The sequence below is a fragment of the Carex rostrata genome, chromosome 23, assembly GCF_964058835.1.
Source record: "Carex rostrata chromosome 23, lpCarRost1.2, whole genome shotgun sequence".
In the NCBI taxonomy this organism is placed as follows: Eukaryota; Viridiplantae; Streptophyta; class Magnoliopsida; order Poales; family Cyperaceae; genus Carex; species Carex rostrata.
In genome coordinates, this window is record NC_135940.1 from 3,752,300 (window position 1) to 3,770,742 (window position 18,443).

The window sequence follows — 18,443 nt, forward strand, 5'->3', positions numbered from 1 at the left end:
AAGTCACTTCTAGGTAATTCAGAAAATATTGTGATCCTTCTAGTACATTTAATTTATAAAAAGTTGTATCTATTTTTGAAAAAAATTAAAAACTTTAATTTATTTAATTATTGTTTTTCAAAAAGAATTCTCAAAATAGATACAACTTTTTTATAAATTAAATGTACTAGAAAGGTCACAATATTTTCTGGATTACCTAGAAGTGACTTTTGAACCGGGATCAATAACTCAGAATCTAATTATTTTTATTTTTTTCCAATAACACATAAAGAAATATATTAATTTTTCTTACAGCCGCGAAAAATCCGATCTGAAAAATATTGATCCGGGTTATTTGTTGCAGTCTTTCTAATAAATCAAATTATATTATATTCTATCTATTTTCAAAGAAATATATTCAATATTTCTAATATTTCAATACAAAAAATTAAATTTTTTTTTTCTGTTTTTTTAAAGAAAAAAAAAAAAGGGCAAAATGCACAAATCCGGTTAACCATTAACCGGATTTGTGCATTTTGAGTTCGGGGAGTGGGTAACCGGACATTTCTATCAAATCTGGTTATTGGATAACCGGATTGGATATTTTTCGAATTTCATTGCAAAACAGGGTAGATTCCGTAATTTTTTATTTGATTTGGATATTTATAAAAATTTCGGCTACCTGGATCTGTAATAAACCTAACAATCTAATTTACAAGAACTGAGTCTCTCTCCGTCGTCATTTTTTCTCTTCCTCTGAAGGCCAAGATCCATTTTTTCTGTCAAATTTTGATGGACCATGTTGGAGAAGAAAGAAAGCTCTCATTTCATTCTTTTACCATTTAGACTTGGTGTATGTGTATCATTAAAGACTATTGTAAATGAATTTTTATGTACTAGGTCCAAATGATAAAATATGTGATAAATGAGACGGGATCTCACTTGTAAAATTGAAGTATCTAATCTTCACTCATTGAACCATCCATTTTCACATTTTGTTTTGCATATCTGCATTTTTTTTGTTTTGAATTGTTATTCATAATTTATACATCTTTTTGTTTTTTCAACAATATTTTTTTTTTGAGATCAACGGTATTGTAACTATTGTATTAATTTTTACCTTATTGGTGTAAATCATTTTTTTTTATTTCAATTAGTATTTTTTATTTTTTTTCATATAAATTTTGAAAATTAAAAACTAATGAATAATTTTACTCATAACAAGAGTATATATAGATGCATATGGAATATATTTTTTTAAAAAATCATTTTTTATCAATTGTTTTTCAACTTTCTATACAAAAATAAGTTTTTATTTAGTACTCGATTAGTTAATGGGTTTAAATCTGATTAGTGTCATATCATGACGAAATTCTGAATTCGCCTCTGGTACCGGTCCCACTTGTCATATGCAAGCGTGTGTCCAATTTTGAAGGAATGGTTCAGCCGTTCAGTGATTTGGCAAGTGGCAACTAATGACATGTATAGTTTGCCTTGGTTCAACTTCAATTTCGCAACTGGCAAGTGGCAGTCAAAACACATTTTCTCAAACTTGTCTCTAGCTTTCGATGATTGGGTTTGTAAAGGCCATAGAGGGAGATGATTGGGTTGGACAAGTAACACAAGTTTCAATGAGTTGTCTTCTCCATGGGCTTTCTTGGGCTTAAAATAAACTGGGAAGCAATTTTGAAAATAAGTTTCAGATGTACAGAGTGCAATTTCAGTCAAATTAGGAAGCGTCTAATTGTCCACAGCTAGTCGTCTACAGTTTGTCCACATAAAAATTGTCATTTGACTTGCACGAATACTGTAAAAATCTTCCTTCATTATGTATATTTAGTCAATATATCACATAAAATATATCAGTTAATAAAATATCAACCAGCTAGTATTCAAAGTGGTCCCAAGATTGTTAGTAATAGTTTGTAACTTGCACAACAGGACAAAAAAATGTACTTTCAGAGGGACCACTTGTTGTACTTTCGAAAATTGCAGTTATAGAAAGTTATTGGCATTTAGTGTTAATCATTAGCAGTTATTTCAACAAAACACGTGATAAAAAGGCAAAATTAAATTTTCTGAATAATTTTTTTTAATTTTTCTTCTTCTTTATTTAGTCAACACACACAAAAAAATCATTAAAATAATGAATACTGTAAAATTGTCCTCTTTAACTATAAAAATAAAATATACAAACTATAAAATGACAGTAATTCAAAATTCACAGATTAAAACTATAAAACAAAACGTACAAACTATAAAATTTCAATACTTTAAAACTGTAAAAATAAAACATATAAACTATAAAATTTCAACAATGTAAAATTAGCAGATGAAAACGATAAAATAAAATATAAAAAGTATAAATTTTCAAAACTGTAAAACTGTCAACTTAAACTATGAAAACAAAACGTAAAAACTATAAAATTTCAATAATATAAAATTAGCAGATGAAAACAATAAAACAAAATGTAAAAAATACAAAAATCCAAATAATAAATAACAATAAAAGAAATCCAAATAATAAATAACAATAAAAGAAAAAAATGAAAAAAAAAATGAAATATAACATAAAAAAATATTCTTGAAGTATCATTGCGATTTAATATCTAATTTTCTCCAAAAGGAAGACAAGTCATTAAATGATTTAGAAGAGAAATGATCAGTTTTTTTTTTTTTTGAAAAAGATATAATTAAATGATTCAAATAAGAATTTTCTCTACATATATATATATTCTTTATGAAAATTATATTAACAATGAAAATTTCTCTACACGAAAAGTTCTAGATATTATTGATTTTCTCTTAACATCGGAAATATGTGATTGTTTCCATCAGTACAAAATATTCTATTCTTCTATTCACAGAGATACAATAGCCCTAAACAAAATTTGAAAAAATATAATTGTTTTTACTATTGTTGTTGAAACTACAGAGGAAGAGGAGTGCAGATTTTAACATCGAGCTTTTGATTCAAAGCTGCAAAGGGGTGACAGAATTTTTTTTAAAACAACTGTTTACTACTCTATTTTTATAGACTTTATTAATAGAGTATACTCAATTGATATTCTTTCTTTAATTGACAACCATTCTTTTTTTTGTTGTTGATATTTTGGATGAAAAAACTTAAGTTGCTAATGAGAAAAAAATTCCACTTTAAATTGCATGTAATATTTCTTGAGTGAGTCTATGGTAATACGCATATTATGGTCCCAAGCATACTTCAAAATCTGGACCTTCGAATCTGCGTCAATGTTCGTGCTATGAAAGTGCGCTGGATTAATCGTTAACGGAGCTCCCTGTTAATTTTTTTGGAATTCCGTCTCTTCTTTTCCTGATACCTCCTACCCCATCCCCCCCTCTCTCTCCCTCGCAGATTCGAACCCTCCCGCTGAATCTCATCGTTGCTCTTCGCCTCTCTCTCAACCCCCCTCCGCCTCTCTCGTTCGAACCCTCCCGCTGAATCTCATCGAACTCTCTTTGATTCGGCTTCCTCCTCCAGTTCCCCCTCCGTAACCCTCTTTGACCCGGCCAGAGTAGTACAGAAAGCCTATCCTTCAACCGTGGGCAGGTATCCTCCAGTTCCCCCTCCGTAACATCTTTTAGTTACATCCATTTTTTTCTTTCTTTTTTTTATTCCCATATGAACCCCCATAGAAGCTCAATTTCTACTGGTTCTTGTTTCCCAAGTTTTACTAACAGGTAACTAAAATAATTGCAAAGAATGCATCAGTAGATCTCAATTTTTTCAGATCTGACTTGTATTTTATTATACAGAGAAATTGGCTCCATGGATCCTTGGTTTCTTTACATGTGCACAAAGACCTATTCTATATGCATCATTTATCTAGTAATTTTCAGAATTTTTATCTTAGTCTGGTAGAAGGTTTTCTAAGTGACAGTTAGGATGACTAGTGATACACATGCAACTAACAGCAGAAGAAAAAATGCAAACTGAAAATGTGAATTTTAAAAATCGATTAAAAATAGTAGAAAAATCCAATTAATGTGAAATTTGGATCTAAACTGCTTGGTTTTGAGTGTTCTACAAGGCTATGATCTTGAATTGGCCTGAGAAATTGTCTAATTTATCCAATTTGTAAGTTCTGTTCAGAAGGGTATTTTTGATGTTTTTCTTGCCAGTCAAGATCACATGTTGTCTTTCCTTGCATTCAATGCTGGTAACTCATGATTGTTCTGATGGATATATATCATAATCATCTTTGGCCTTATTTGGCAACTAATATTTTTTCCTTTATTTCTATATTTTTTTTAACCCACAGGATTGTTCTGATGGATGCTCTGGATAGAGAAGACAATTTGTATAGCATCAAGAATGATGTGTTATCATACCTTGTTAGGATTTAATCGATAATCATCTATTTGAGTTAGTTTTCATGTGATGTGTAGCATGCTTATGGGTTCATCTCTAAGTGCCAACCTAGGTTTTTGTTGGTTTGAATAATGTTAGAAGTTGGCATCAGCATGGTTATAATGTTATGTGGTGTGTCAGCATGTTGATCTTAATGCATGGTTTGTATTGTTACATTATGTTAAATGTGAATTTTGGAAATAGTTGATAGCGCTGTATGAAGTGTTTTGTTTTCAGATAAATGTGAATTATTGCAAGCATGTCTTATGTTTGCTTTTGTACCACTAGTGCACTAATTGCTTACAAATAAAAATTGATTGGAGAATTTTATCATTTGCATATTCTTAATGACTCCAAGTTGGCATCGTCCAAATTCTTTGTGTCCATATTCTGAATTGATTGGAGAATTTTATCATTTGCACTAATTGCTCTACTTTCTTTTTTTATTCCCAAACAAATATACACATTGGAAACAAATATAAGCAACCATCCTCACAAATGAACAAAATAGCTTGTAATATATATCCATCAAATGTACAAAATTAAAGAGACAACAAGCAATTTAAATTACAACAAAATATATTGTAAACAAAACCACACAATCTATTTTGAGACAACACATACATTCATTTAGCAAATTAGGGTTAATTAATCATGCTATCTTTCTCATTGAACACTCTCGCTTCCTCTCGCATTATCTTTCCATTAGCAAGATCTTCTTTGCGCTACAATTAAAATCAAGTGATTACAATAATGACATTAATGTTCAATTTTTAACATCTAATATTACTGTTCAATTTTTAACATCTAATATTACTGTTCAATTTTACTGTTTAAAAAAGTAGTAAATTGCAACAACACAAACCTTGGGACAGGTTCTAATATTATGAGCCTTCGCGTGGCAATAACTACAATTTACTCCTTGTTTAGCAATGGTCTCAACAATAGATTTAAAACGTACTGGTCTTTTCTTTCTCCCCTTGCATTGTGACATGGGAGGATCAAGATACATCACACCCTCCTATGGCAATTTGATTGCAATTATGGCATAGAAAAACTCGGCATCTTCTTCTTGTTTCTTTCGAAAGTAATCCAATGTGGTTTCAACATCAACCCCTTTGAGTTTCCTATTCTGGGTTGCAATTTGATTATTCACATCCTTTTTCTTAAAAGTCAACTTTCTCTTCCCCCCTCGCTTCTTAGCTATACACTCAAATATTTGTGATGTACCAATGTTTTGAGCACTCATGTCCCTGATTATTTCCTTATCTTCTGCAATGATGCATTTCTGTGATCGGAGATTTCGAACCTTAGATGGAGATTGAATCAGATCATGGTTGTGGTCATCTATAAAAACAGTCACGCACCAAACTCCTCCTTTTACTAACTTTACCCTAAAACATGCCGTACAGCCAGTTCTAGTAGTCCCGTACTCCCTCTCAGGTGTCTTCACACTTTTTGAACGCTCACTCCCTCGCTTCTGTTCAGCTATCTACGCAAAGAAAACCCTTCTTTCGAGCAAACAAGTCTAACAGACGACAAACCATTTCTTGATATAGTCCGTGTATTTCTTCGAATACTAAATCCAACATGGCCAGCATAGGTATTGTAGAAATTGTAGGCCTCAACAGAAGACTTAAATTCCATGCCGACACAAGGTTGCACAGTATCCCATATAGTAGCCTCATCTTCTAATTTTATTACACTCTGTTGTTCATTTTTTCGTTCCTCGTCACCTTCCCCTTCCTCCCCATGTCCTTCTCCAACTCCTAAATATTCTTCTTCTTCTTTTTCTTCTTCTTCTTTTTCTTCTTCTTCTATTGCTAATAAATCTCCTCCTTCCAAATTTATGGGATACTCAAGAGCTAGAAATTCCTCAAATCCAATATAAGGATCATTGCCATCCATCTGTTTGGTATAAAAAATTAAGTCTCTTGATCAATATATTTGAAGGGAACAAATTAAGTTCAATATAAAAAAAAAATCATTACCCGAAGTTTTATAATGCCATGGCTATCCATTCTAGGCGAGTCCAAGGAATGAGCTTCATTGAATGAGCCTACACTACTTGAAGCATCTCCAAGTGACATCTCAACAGTGAATCAAACTACATTTGTTGAATCAAAATTATACATCAGACCAAACTATAGGATTCAATACAAAATTTGATTCAAAACTATGAGTGAATCTATGGTAATCAAATTGAGACAAGTACCATCTATAATCAAATAAAATTTGATTCCAATTAGATTATTTTTTGCATCTATTAACCAAGTAAACTGCCATCTGTAATAAAAAAAATGGATGTAACTAAAAGATGTTACGGAGGGGGAACTGGAGGATACCTGCCCACGGTTGAAGGATAGGCTTTCTGTACTACTCTGACCGGGTCAAAGAGAGTTACGGAGGGGGAACTGGAGGAGGAAGCCGAATCAAAGAGGGTTCGAGTGATACCAGTAGAAATTAAGCTTCTATGGGAAACAAGAACCAGTAGAAATTATTTTTTGCAATTATTTTAGTTATCTGTTAGTAAAACTTGGGAAACAAGAACCAGTAGAAATTGAGCTTCTGTGGGGGTTCATATGGGAATAAAAAAAAGAAAGAAAAAAATGGATGTGACTAAAAGATGTTACGGAGGGGGAACTGGAGGATACCTGCCCACGGTTGAAGGATAGGCTTTATGTACTACTCTGGCCGGGTCAAAGAGGGTTACGGAGGGGGAACTGGAGGAGGAAGCCGAATCAAAGAGGGTTCGAGTGAGAGAGGCGGAGGGGGGTTGAGAGAGAGGCGAAGAGCAACGATGAGATTCAACGGGAGGGTTCGAACGAGAGAGGCGGAGGGGGGTTGAGAGAGAGGCGAAGAGCAACGATGAGATTCAGCGGGACGGTTCGAATCTGCGAGGGAGAGAGAGAGGGGGACGGGGTAGGAGGTATCAGGAAAAGAAGAGACGGAATTCCAAAAAATTTAACAGGGAGCTCCGTTAACGATTAATCCAGCGCACTTTCATAGCACGAACATTGACGCAAATTCGAAGGTCCAGATTTTGAAGTATGCTTGGGACTGTAATATGCGTATTACCATAGACTCACTCATATTTCTTTCTTTTTTCGACTATTCTCAATTTTATTTTAAAAAATAAAACATTTTAAATATCTCTTTTTTACAATATTTTCTCTGCCACCTGACTTTTTAGAAAAACTTTTGAAAAATAAAGTTAACCTTTTTAATAATAAAATTACAGTATGACATTAATAGTAAGGAACACAATTTTTAATATTTGAAAATGGTTCATCAAATTTAATGTTCTTTATTTTTTGTTTTATTGATGAATCGGTAATTTCATTCGAACAAGAGGCCGAAAAACTTGAATACTCAATTTATATTATGAAACTCGTGAATATTTGCTCAATAGTATTAGAGCATTTTATTCGACTAAAGGATACACATGATCTATCAGTGTTAAAAACCAAAGAAATATGTGGTTTTACAAAGTGATAGAGGTGGTCAATATTGTGATGCACACAGATTCTGTCTTTAGTTTAATTAAAGAGAAAAGATAGTAGAGACATGTCGAATTAATTGTCCTTTTGAAATTAAGGATAAAAAGATGGATGAAAGAATTTGCATAATTGAAGTACGTAACTTATCACAAAAATATGAAGCATTTGTTGGTAACTCTGATCATCCTTCTCTTTGACAACTATCACAGTGAAGCTTCTCAAACCAATGAAACAATGAATATTGAAAATAAAGACCTTCGTATGATCATTGAGAATAATGCTATATGCTTAATTTCAACAAATTTTCTATTTTTTTTTAAGTTTTTAGTTCTATTATTGAAATAAAGTTAATTGGAATAATAATTTTTATTTTATGCTTATATTAATATATTACCACGGATATAAGTTATGACATGTTTAGATCATATTTAATTTCCTTTTTGATGTATTTTTTGTTGCTATATTCAATTGGTGGTCTATTTTTTTTTTTTTTTTTTTTGGAGATAAGCACGTAGGCGTCATTGCGTAAAATAAGTAATAATTTATTTCGTGCTCCATGTTAAAATAATCAATTTATAGTATATACAAAAATACTATAGATTTTATATACTGTCAAAAAATAATCACGTAGATTTTATATACTGTCAAAAAATACTATAGATTTTATAAGCACGTAGGCGTCATTGCGTAAAATAAGTAATAATCAACCATTTAAATTAACTTGTACATCTTTCAAAATGGCAAAAATATATTAGAAAGATACATGGGTGATACCCAATAAATGCGAATGATCCACAGTATATTATTTCTAATTTTTCTACACTGCTTTATATGTTTTCTTTCTGAAACTTGGATATAATGGTAATACAAATTTTCTCTCACATCTTCACTGCTTGGAGCAAAAAAATTGCTGTTAAAATAAGAAAATAATTTAATTGCAGGAATCAAAGATAGTTGTAAAGAGAAATTAGGAAAAATATCGCTAAGGATTTATTCAATTTTAATTGTGACAACTCATGTAGCAGTCTATGTGGCAAGTATATTTTAAATAAATTTAGACTTCTACACATAAAATAAATGTATTTAATTAAAAGAAGATAAATTATGTGATTGAATGACTAATATTCAATTCGAAAATTCATATTTCAATATCAGCCGTTGACGGATCATGACAACTACGTGCATAATATAAGAACGGAGATATATGACAAGTAAAGATTTACTTTTTCAATTAGTTGGTCATATCTAAACACAAGATTTAAGGTCAAACTAATTAAAAAGCATTAATGCTTTGCAAAACACAGTCAGTAACTCAGTATATATCCAGGGTTCTCTCTTTTTGCGTAAAATTAGATAAGTGTTTTAATTAGTCAATAAGGGCAGCTTTGAGCACTCATGTATCCAGCAATCAAATTGATTTTATGGGACCAATATTATCTTTTCCGATTTTGAATTGCGCACTCATGTCCAACGACCAAAGTGATTGTATGGGACCAATATATATTTAATTTTTGTCAAGTCGCATGAGCGCTCTAATGCCCTAATGGGTTAGAGCCATATCATAATTATATTTTAGGAGCATGATATGATATCAAAAGTTAGATCATATGTTGCAGAAAAAAAAATCCTCGGTCCTATGTTGTACTCAGTTCCCATTAATTATACCGTATCGGATTTCACTCCTGATATATATATCATTTTACAACTTATTCTGGTTTGAATTGGTCAAGTAATAATAGATTTATAAATTGTACCCTTGATATATAAGTATAATTTAATTAAATAAACATTTAAAATATTGAACTAGCAGATATTAAGAGCATGATATATATAATCAATGTTTTATAATGCAGTTTTGTTCATATATGCATAAAGATTACTGCATACCACATATATGAATTTTAATGAAGACATATATTTTAATATGAGTTGTAAATATCCACAGTTAATTTTTTATAGTCATGAGTCATGACAAGTTAACAAAGTAATATATGTCCATGCATGTTACGCATGTAGTATTATGTGTCCGTATATCAAATCTGCATATATATGACTGTATAATATTATGAATGCGGCAACAGACTACATACGCATATGCAGCTGTATTTAAAAACATTGTATATTATAGTAGAGGGACAATTAGCTAGCAAGAGACTGAACCATTTCATCAAGAAAATATGGTTCAGATGGTGATGAAAATATGACTATGAGGCTGGCCATAGTGTTTTGTCAAATAATCATTATTTATTATGTATTTGGGTTCAAATCTTGACTTTAAATATTTGAGATGGCCGATTTGAGCTATTTAAGTTGATATCTATTTCACAATTTTGTAAGAAATTAAATTTTCACTTTTATTGAAATTAATATAGATTTGTTAGTTAAGATGATTAAAATAAATGAGTTTTCTTTATTGAAATTATATATATTTTAAACAAAATATAAGGCTTGATTAGTTAATTTTCTATCAAATTTAAGCATGTATATCACGTGCATAATTATAATTGGAGCAATAGACGTACACGTATAAATCACATGCATAATTATAATTAAGAGGACGTACACGTAGGTACGTATATACACGTAGATGTTTGTTATCGTATCAAAACGGTGCGTTAATACTGAGGATGCGGATAGATTCTGCTCTTTCCATTTTCCTTTTTTGTCAGATTTTTACTTGAATTTATCCGAATTCGTTTTAGATATTTTGTGATGGAGACTTCCACATCCAAAAATGTAACGGATAATAATAAACATATACCCGCAACTCGTTTTACAAATAATCAAAGAAGACGACCACAGTAGAATGACATGTAAATGCATGGCGGGTGGTGTCCACGCGACACGATCAGGTTTCACCTAAGTTGGATCTGCCAATCAGCACGATAAAGAGCAAGAAAACTTTGTCATATTGTACTCACAATATGTGTAGTAGAGTTGAAGCTCACAATTAGATAATTAATTATTGACATCTCCTTGATTCAACGCACACACTGAATTAAATTTTATTCATTTTTGTCCAATCGTTACTAACTTTCCAAAAATGCCCCGTCTCGCCTTTATTTAGAGTGCGTTTGGATGGAGCAAGAATAACACTATTCTTTTGAGCTATAAGATGTTTGGATATAATAATAGCACTAATTCACTATTTTTTATTTGTCTTATATGAGTTGGCTCGCTATTTTACTAATCCAACCAAATGTTGAATTAGTTATTATTTTTAAACTTGAGATTAGCTCTATTCTTACTCTATTCTTTGTTTCATTCAAACTTGAGATTAATGTCTTTAAAGGGAGCTGGGGGTTTAAGGTCAGAAAACAAGATTTGATGATGGGACTGGGTCAGCTCTCAGATAATTACGTAACTAATAAGGAAACTAAAAAACACTTAAGAAAACTAAAGAAGGTGTTGTTGAATGGAGACTTTGTGCTTATTTTTTTTCATATGAGACTTGTGAGAAGTGTTATCAGAATCATATCTGACCGGTTGGTTGGACAGGAAAAAATCGGAATCGGTCTGTCCGGTTTGGTTCTTTTATATTATTGCTTGAGCAATTGGATCGGAACCGATTTAATTGGCTGATTCGTATTGAAAATTTGCTGAACAAAATCGCATAAACCCCAGTTCAAATAAGAGTTCGCATTTCGCATAAAAATTCTTCGTTTCTTCCCTAGTCTCCCCACTAAGATGGAATGAAATGAGAAATTAGCTCTCCTAGTTCCTTAAATTTGATCTTCTTCAATCTTCTTATATTTAATGTCGTGTATCTAATTTCAAACCAAAGTGCAAGACCCACTGAGAAAGATATGAACCAATCTGAGTTCCCCAGACCACTCTCGTTAGATAAATGCAAATAGGCTCAATCTCCTTCTAATGGCTAGGCTTAAAACAAAATCACTAAAGAATTAATATGCATCAAATATTATAAGTAATCTCCTTTAGTTTAAATTCGAATTTGTAAAACATGTATTTTAAAAGCTTAAATTTTTGAGTTGATTGTATTGCATAGATGAATGCACTAAAAGTGTTCCATGAATTAAATGCTCGAATCAAAATAAGATTTAGATGAGAGTAGTGGAGTTGTGAATGATTGTCTCTAAAGTGTCTAGTAATAAGTCTATACGTGTTTTTCTCTCTATCAATTACTATGACTAAATTTTTTAGTGAAAACTGACAGTAAGCATGACTTAACATATTTTTATAACATATGCCAGTAAGGCAGTAAGCATCACCAAAACTTGTGGTTTATTCTTTAGAAGAAAGATAAGTATTGTTAAGTACTAAATAGAGGAAAAAATATATATATTTTAATTCATACTGTATGATATACAACAAATGCACCAAATCAACTTTCTGGCAGCATTAAAGACCAAATTCTAAATGATGAATAAAAGAGTTTATTCATCATACGGCATGCTTATTCACCCACGTATATTCCTATTTCTCGCTTTTCAACTTAGAAATATATTACTGTTAAATATTGATAACGCCAAAACATATAGCAAAAATCACTACTTTTTAGTACGGAAAATAACAAAAAAAGCGTATGCAAAGTATTTATTTTTCTGAATTATTCACCACAAACATGTTTTTAGGCTTTTTGGCAGGTTTTGGAGAAAGTTGCGAATTTAGGCAAAAAACATAGCAAAAATGTCATATTTAGGTCAATTATGAAGGAAGCATCAAAATAGGGCATCACATGAAGTATGCAATTACCTCACACGAAGTGCACAACATGCAACATGGCAAAATTCACTGAAATTCGGCTAAGTACAGTGTCGTGCGGTATAACCTATACCGTATACGGTATAAAGCCTATGACGTACAGGCACAAGGATTGAATCTGTGGACTGTCTAGTTTGGATGAAATCTCGGCCGTTGGGCAGCAACCTTCTAGAATGACGAATCTCTAGATGTGGCAGGCCTTGCTATGCATTGAAGTCTATTTTTAACACTCCAAATATAGCATGAAAGGCTATATTTGACACCCACCCATGTTCTCCCATGATTTCCATGACTCCACACCTTTAGGAAGACTATATAAACCCCTCATGTAATAACAATTAGTGTGCATGTTTTAGTTGTGTAAGTTCATAGTTTAGAACAGAATATTACGTGTAATTTCTGGAGTTGGAGAAAAAGAGGTGCTCGAAGTCCAAGGCGGAATGAGTCATCCAAGGAAGAGGTGTTCTAGGTTTTAGATTATGTCTTTCTTTTATTACTTCTTCATTTTATCATGGCTTTGAGTAGCTAGGCTCCTCCTCTCTAGGGATGGACCTCCTCTCTAGGGATGGATGTAATGAATTCTATATTATCTCTTTACTATAATATTTATTTTTCTTTTATATCTATTTGAGATTTCATTATACTTAGAATGTTATTGAAATATGTCATTGCATACATAGTTCTGTCTACTATATGCCAATGTCCTCCACATACCAATAGGTGTTAAGTCATTGTACCTCGGTGTGAGAGGGGATACAAGTACTATAAACACTTCGACTAACGAGGCTTGGTAGCGGTTCAAAGACTAGGGTTAAAACCCAGTGAGCTCCCTTAGTAGGATATAAATTAGATAGCATCTCGAAGTATAATTAGGAATTTATTTATTACTTGTAATGAAAAGGGTTTAGGATTATTACTTAGCGAGTAATAGGGGAATATAATTAATTAGGTTAGTGTGAGTGATTTAATTACATTGTATCATGTGATAATCTGAATTGTCCCCACAAACCGACTTTAGAGTCAGAGAACCTTTCAAATACGCATAGAACCGAACCCAAGCATCCGTAGAAAATAATAGTACCGGTATGCGGCTCTGCTCTGCGGGGTGTTTTATACCGTATGAGGTAGTGACAATACCGTATACAGGGCCATATGCGGCAGTGATAGAAGGCCGTATGCGGATAGACATGAGTGCCATAAATATGTATTGAGATAATTAGAAGGATTTCATCTAAAACCCTAGAGGCTCCCTAAACTTGGTTTACAGCAATTAGCATCTCCATCTATATATTTGCCAGAGTAAACTGTAAAATCACCATGTACCTTTATTTTATTAAGTATACACGCTACTCTTCTTATTTAGAGTCATCAAATATCAAAATTGTAAACATAAGGTACTAAAACCCCTTAATTGTAATGTAAGAATGATGAGAATTTTGCCAGCTTATATGTTCTTTAAAAAAAGAGGTTTAAATGTGTATTGTTTAGAATCCAGAAAGCATGGTTTCAAATTTATTATGTGAATCACATTCATGACCTATTTTGAATTATGTCAATTGATCTCATGAAATCTTACAAGTTATTATGTCAATCGACCAGATTTCTGTCACCATACCAGATTTCAGTACCATTTCTGTTAGACCTGATCGCTGTACACTGTAGTAGGAAAACAAATATGAACTACGGTTAAGTATTAGATAAGTTAGATTTAATGGAGGCTTCATGGAGCATAATTGAAAAGCTAAGAGTTGACAAGACAAAATTAAAAATGATAGAGGCTCATTAGGTCTCAATTCTTGCTAAGTTATCGAACTAGTATGTATTGGGTCAAGTTGAAATCTTAAATATTGTCTCTTCTAAAATTTCTAATTCAACGAATATTTGAAGTCCCAGGTTTCTGTTATTGGTTTTGAATGATCAAATATCTCCTAATTTAGTGTTAGCCTCGTTAATATCATGATATTTCAATTCTAATGGTTGTGGCTTTTCTATTATTAGAATGCTTATCTTATATTATACTGTAGCTTTTCTATTATCTGTATTTTTTTGACATATTATTCTTTGTTAGAGTTATATATTTTGTTCAATAATATACTAGTATCGTACCCGTGCGTTGCGACGGGGACATATTATAAAATTGAATAAAATATGAAAATATTTTCTTATTGATATTCATATAGAATTAAGAAAAAAAAAACAAAAAATAAGGCAAATAATAAATAACAGTAAAACAAACAATGAAACAACAATAAATGGAAAAAAAGGGTCAAATATAACATGAAAATCTTCTTGAAGCATCATTGTCATTGATCCTCTTTCATGTAATCTAACATTTCTGAAAATGAACAAATAAAATATGAAAAATAGATTATAATTGTTCAAAATGAAAAACTATATTTTTTGCTACTAGAAATGTAATTGTTTAAATCTTAGAAATGTCAAATTGTTCAAATATAATTGTTTAAATCTTAGAAATGTTAAATTAATATGGTTCATATCTTATTCCTCGTTCAAGACCTGATAAACTATATTTTTTGCTGCTTGATAGGTATAATTATGTATGCTTGGCCTACAAAATAGTATCTTAATCCTAATTATTGAAAGCATACAAAAGACTTTGATTTTAAAATGCCACAGTAAAAGCATGATTCAAAAGATTTACTGCACCAATGTAGTGTGGTGCCTGCTGGTACTGAGAGTTTGATCTTGCTGCTGATCATGTGGTGCATTATACCTCAGGCCTACCATGAACTAGATTCGGGTTCCATACCCAAACTGGTTATAACCACCACTGAATCCATAATCAGCACCTGGAAACCTGTTAACTTGAAAACTCAACATAGGAAACAACCCGAATGTCCCAAACCCAAAACTGTAACCCCTTCCCCAATTCACATTGTGGAACGGATTTAGGTTCGGGTTCTGGTTCGGTTCAAGTTGTGCTACAGTTGGCAGTCTCTGACCAGTTGACCTATGTGGGATCTCGACTCCAGGTATGGGTTTCGACCATGGATCAGTAGGGTTCTTATACCACGCCCATGTAGAGGAACAAGCTTTTCTTCTTCCACCAAAGCCTTGCAAACTGGGCATTCAGGCTATCGGGTATGGACCTGTAACCACTTGATTTATTAGAAAGACTAATCTCAAAATTTATCAGTTCTCTAATCTCAAAATTTGAAGAAGAATTATCCTTTCTATCCCACCTATATTACCTACCTTGATTTGCCAAACTATGCACAGTTTGAAGAGTGACATCTAATCTTGGACAAGTCTGAGTTGAACTGAATACCAATTTGAATGCAATTTGCATGAGCTCAAAGGTTTGCAGAGACAAAGAAACCTTGGCTTTATCAACTACAATTCCACAATTAGGACATAGATAATCTAGGATAATCTGATGTAACTCAATAAAAATCTAACCATCAATTGATACTAACATCTAACCATCAATTGATACTAACATTTTTTGACCCAAGATACATATCCAACTGGATTGACTTGAACTTCAAAAGACTTAAAACAACCTAAAAACACACAGACACACAAGAGCACACCAAGAGAGAAGGACCTGAGCAACAGCCTCTTCATAGCCGGTGGTCCCGTTGATCTGGCCAGAGAAGAACAAGCCCTCAATTTTCTTGGTCATGAGAGAAAATTGAGGGCTTGTTCTTCTCTGATGACCAAGAAAATTGAGAAGAACAAGCCCTCAATATTGTGACCTTTCTAGTACGTTTAAGTTATAAAAAGTTGTATCTATTTTGAGAATTCTTTTTGAAAAACAATAATTAAATAAATTAAAGTTTTAATTTTTTTCAAAAATAGATACAACTTTTTATAAATTAAATGTACTAGAAGGATCACAATATTTTCTGAATTACTTAGAAGTGACTTTTGAACCGGGATCAATAACTCAGAATCTAATTATTTTTATTTTTTTCCAATAACACATAAAGAAATATATTAATTTTTCTTACAGCCACGAAAAATCTGATCTGAAAAATATTGATCCGGGTTATTTGTTACAGTCTTTCTAATAAATTAAATTATATTGTATTCTATCTATTTTCAAAGAAATATATTCAATATTTCTAATATTTTAATACAAAAAATAAAATAAAAAATTCTGTTTTCACAAAAAAAAAAGAAGGCAAAATGCACAAATCCGGTTAACCATTAACCGGATTTGTGCATTTTGAGTCCGGGGAGTGGGTAACCGGACATTTATATCAAATCCGGTTATTGGATAACCGAATTGGGTATTTTTCGAATTTCATTGCAAAACAGGGTAGATTCCGTAATTTGTTATTTTATTTGAATATTTATAAAAATTTCGGTCCAGGTAGGGCAAAGGTCAGAAACTCAATTCTTGTGAATTAATTTTGAATTTTCAGGGTAGGGTTGTGCTTAACTAGATCCGCCCCTGACCTGTACTGTTTGTCAATGTTAACCAACATATGACAAAATATTTTTAGTATTTGGTGGAGACTTGGGAGTAGGGGTAGTAACAAATCAAACCGAATCGAATCTACTCTAGTTTGAGTTTGATTTGAATAAGATTCGAACCGAACTGGATTTGATTTATTTAGAAATCGAACTAATTTCGAATCGAATTAATTGCGAACTACATATTTTTTGAATCAAAGTCGAATTGAATTACGAACAAAAAAAATTTTTAGCAACCCTAGTTATACTGGTATAGTTTATACATTAATTTTCTTTTCGCGGGACAATTCACACAGCTTTCTTTTACTTTTCACGAATTTACATTAATGGATTGTGGGCTAGTTTATTAGTTGTTAGCTGCTATAATCCTGCTAACTAAGCATAGACAAGTGCAAGACTGATAGCTGCTACATTAACTCTCATAATTGCTACTACGGTACTAAAAAAAGAGCTTCAGTGTGACATCAAAGTATGAAATGAGTGTTTTTAAGTTGAAAAATTGTTCATGAAAAAATACATCACAACAAATAATCATAAAAAGTGGATTAAGTACAAAAACTGAAATATGCAGTAAAACAAGTAATCGTACAAGAACTGAGTGTTTTGAGAGCCATAGAGTGTCGGCTAGGTTAAATTATGACTCTCTATCTTGGGTTCTAATTTCATCAGGTAAATGAACGGCCGATATTATTATGAGATTTGAACCATAAAAGTTCGCGAACCCATTTCGATTGAACCAGGCCTAATTTGAATTCGGTTTGAATTAATTTCGAACCGAACCTAGTTTGATTCTTTTCAGTTCGAACTAATTTTGAATCGAATTAACTCGAATCAAACTCGAATCGAATCACGAACAACGAATTTTTTGTCCAGCCCTACTTGGGAGCCTATCCAGTTAATTCAGGCCCGTGTACATCCTTATCTCAGTTTTGGGCTGCTTATCTGACTTAAGCCCATTGCGTTACAATCCAGTCAAGCCTCTGTAGTCTGTACACGCATCTCTTGCTCAGAATTAGTCCAAACTTGTACAATTTTAGTCTAATATTTATTAAGCAATAAATATTAGATTATGTAATCCAGCAAGACAGAGCTGCTTGGCTACCAGCTGATATGGATGACATCCCTTTGCAAGAGTGAAACCCTGCAGTTGCTAGCCAAATTGTTGACCTTGACAGTGATGCTGACAATACTGCTTAAACAGAAACATTCCTAATGCTTCCTAAAACATAGTTCCTTTTTTGTGTATGCCTGTATGGTTTGATATATTTTGGTTTGATGGAGTCCGCTTTATTTTGATTGAACTTTTCTATTTTGAGCAGTATTATTTGGACAAATATGTAGGATGTAAGTTACCTTGGTTTCTATATGGAACGGACTCTATGCCTTATTTCCAAAAAAATATAAATAGTCTGCAACTCGTGTCA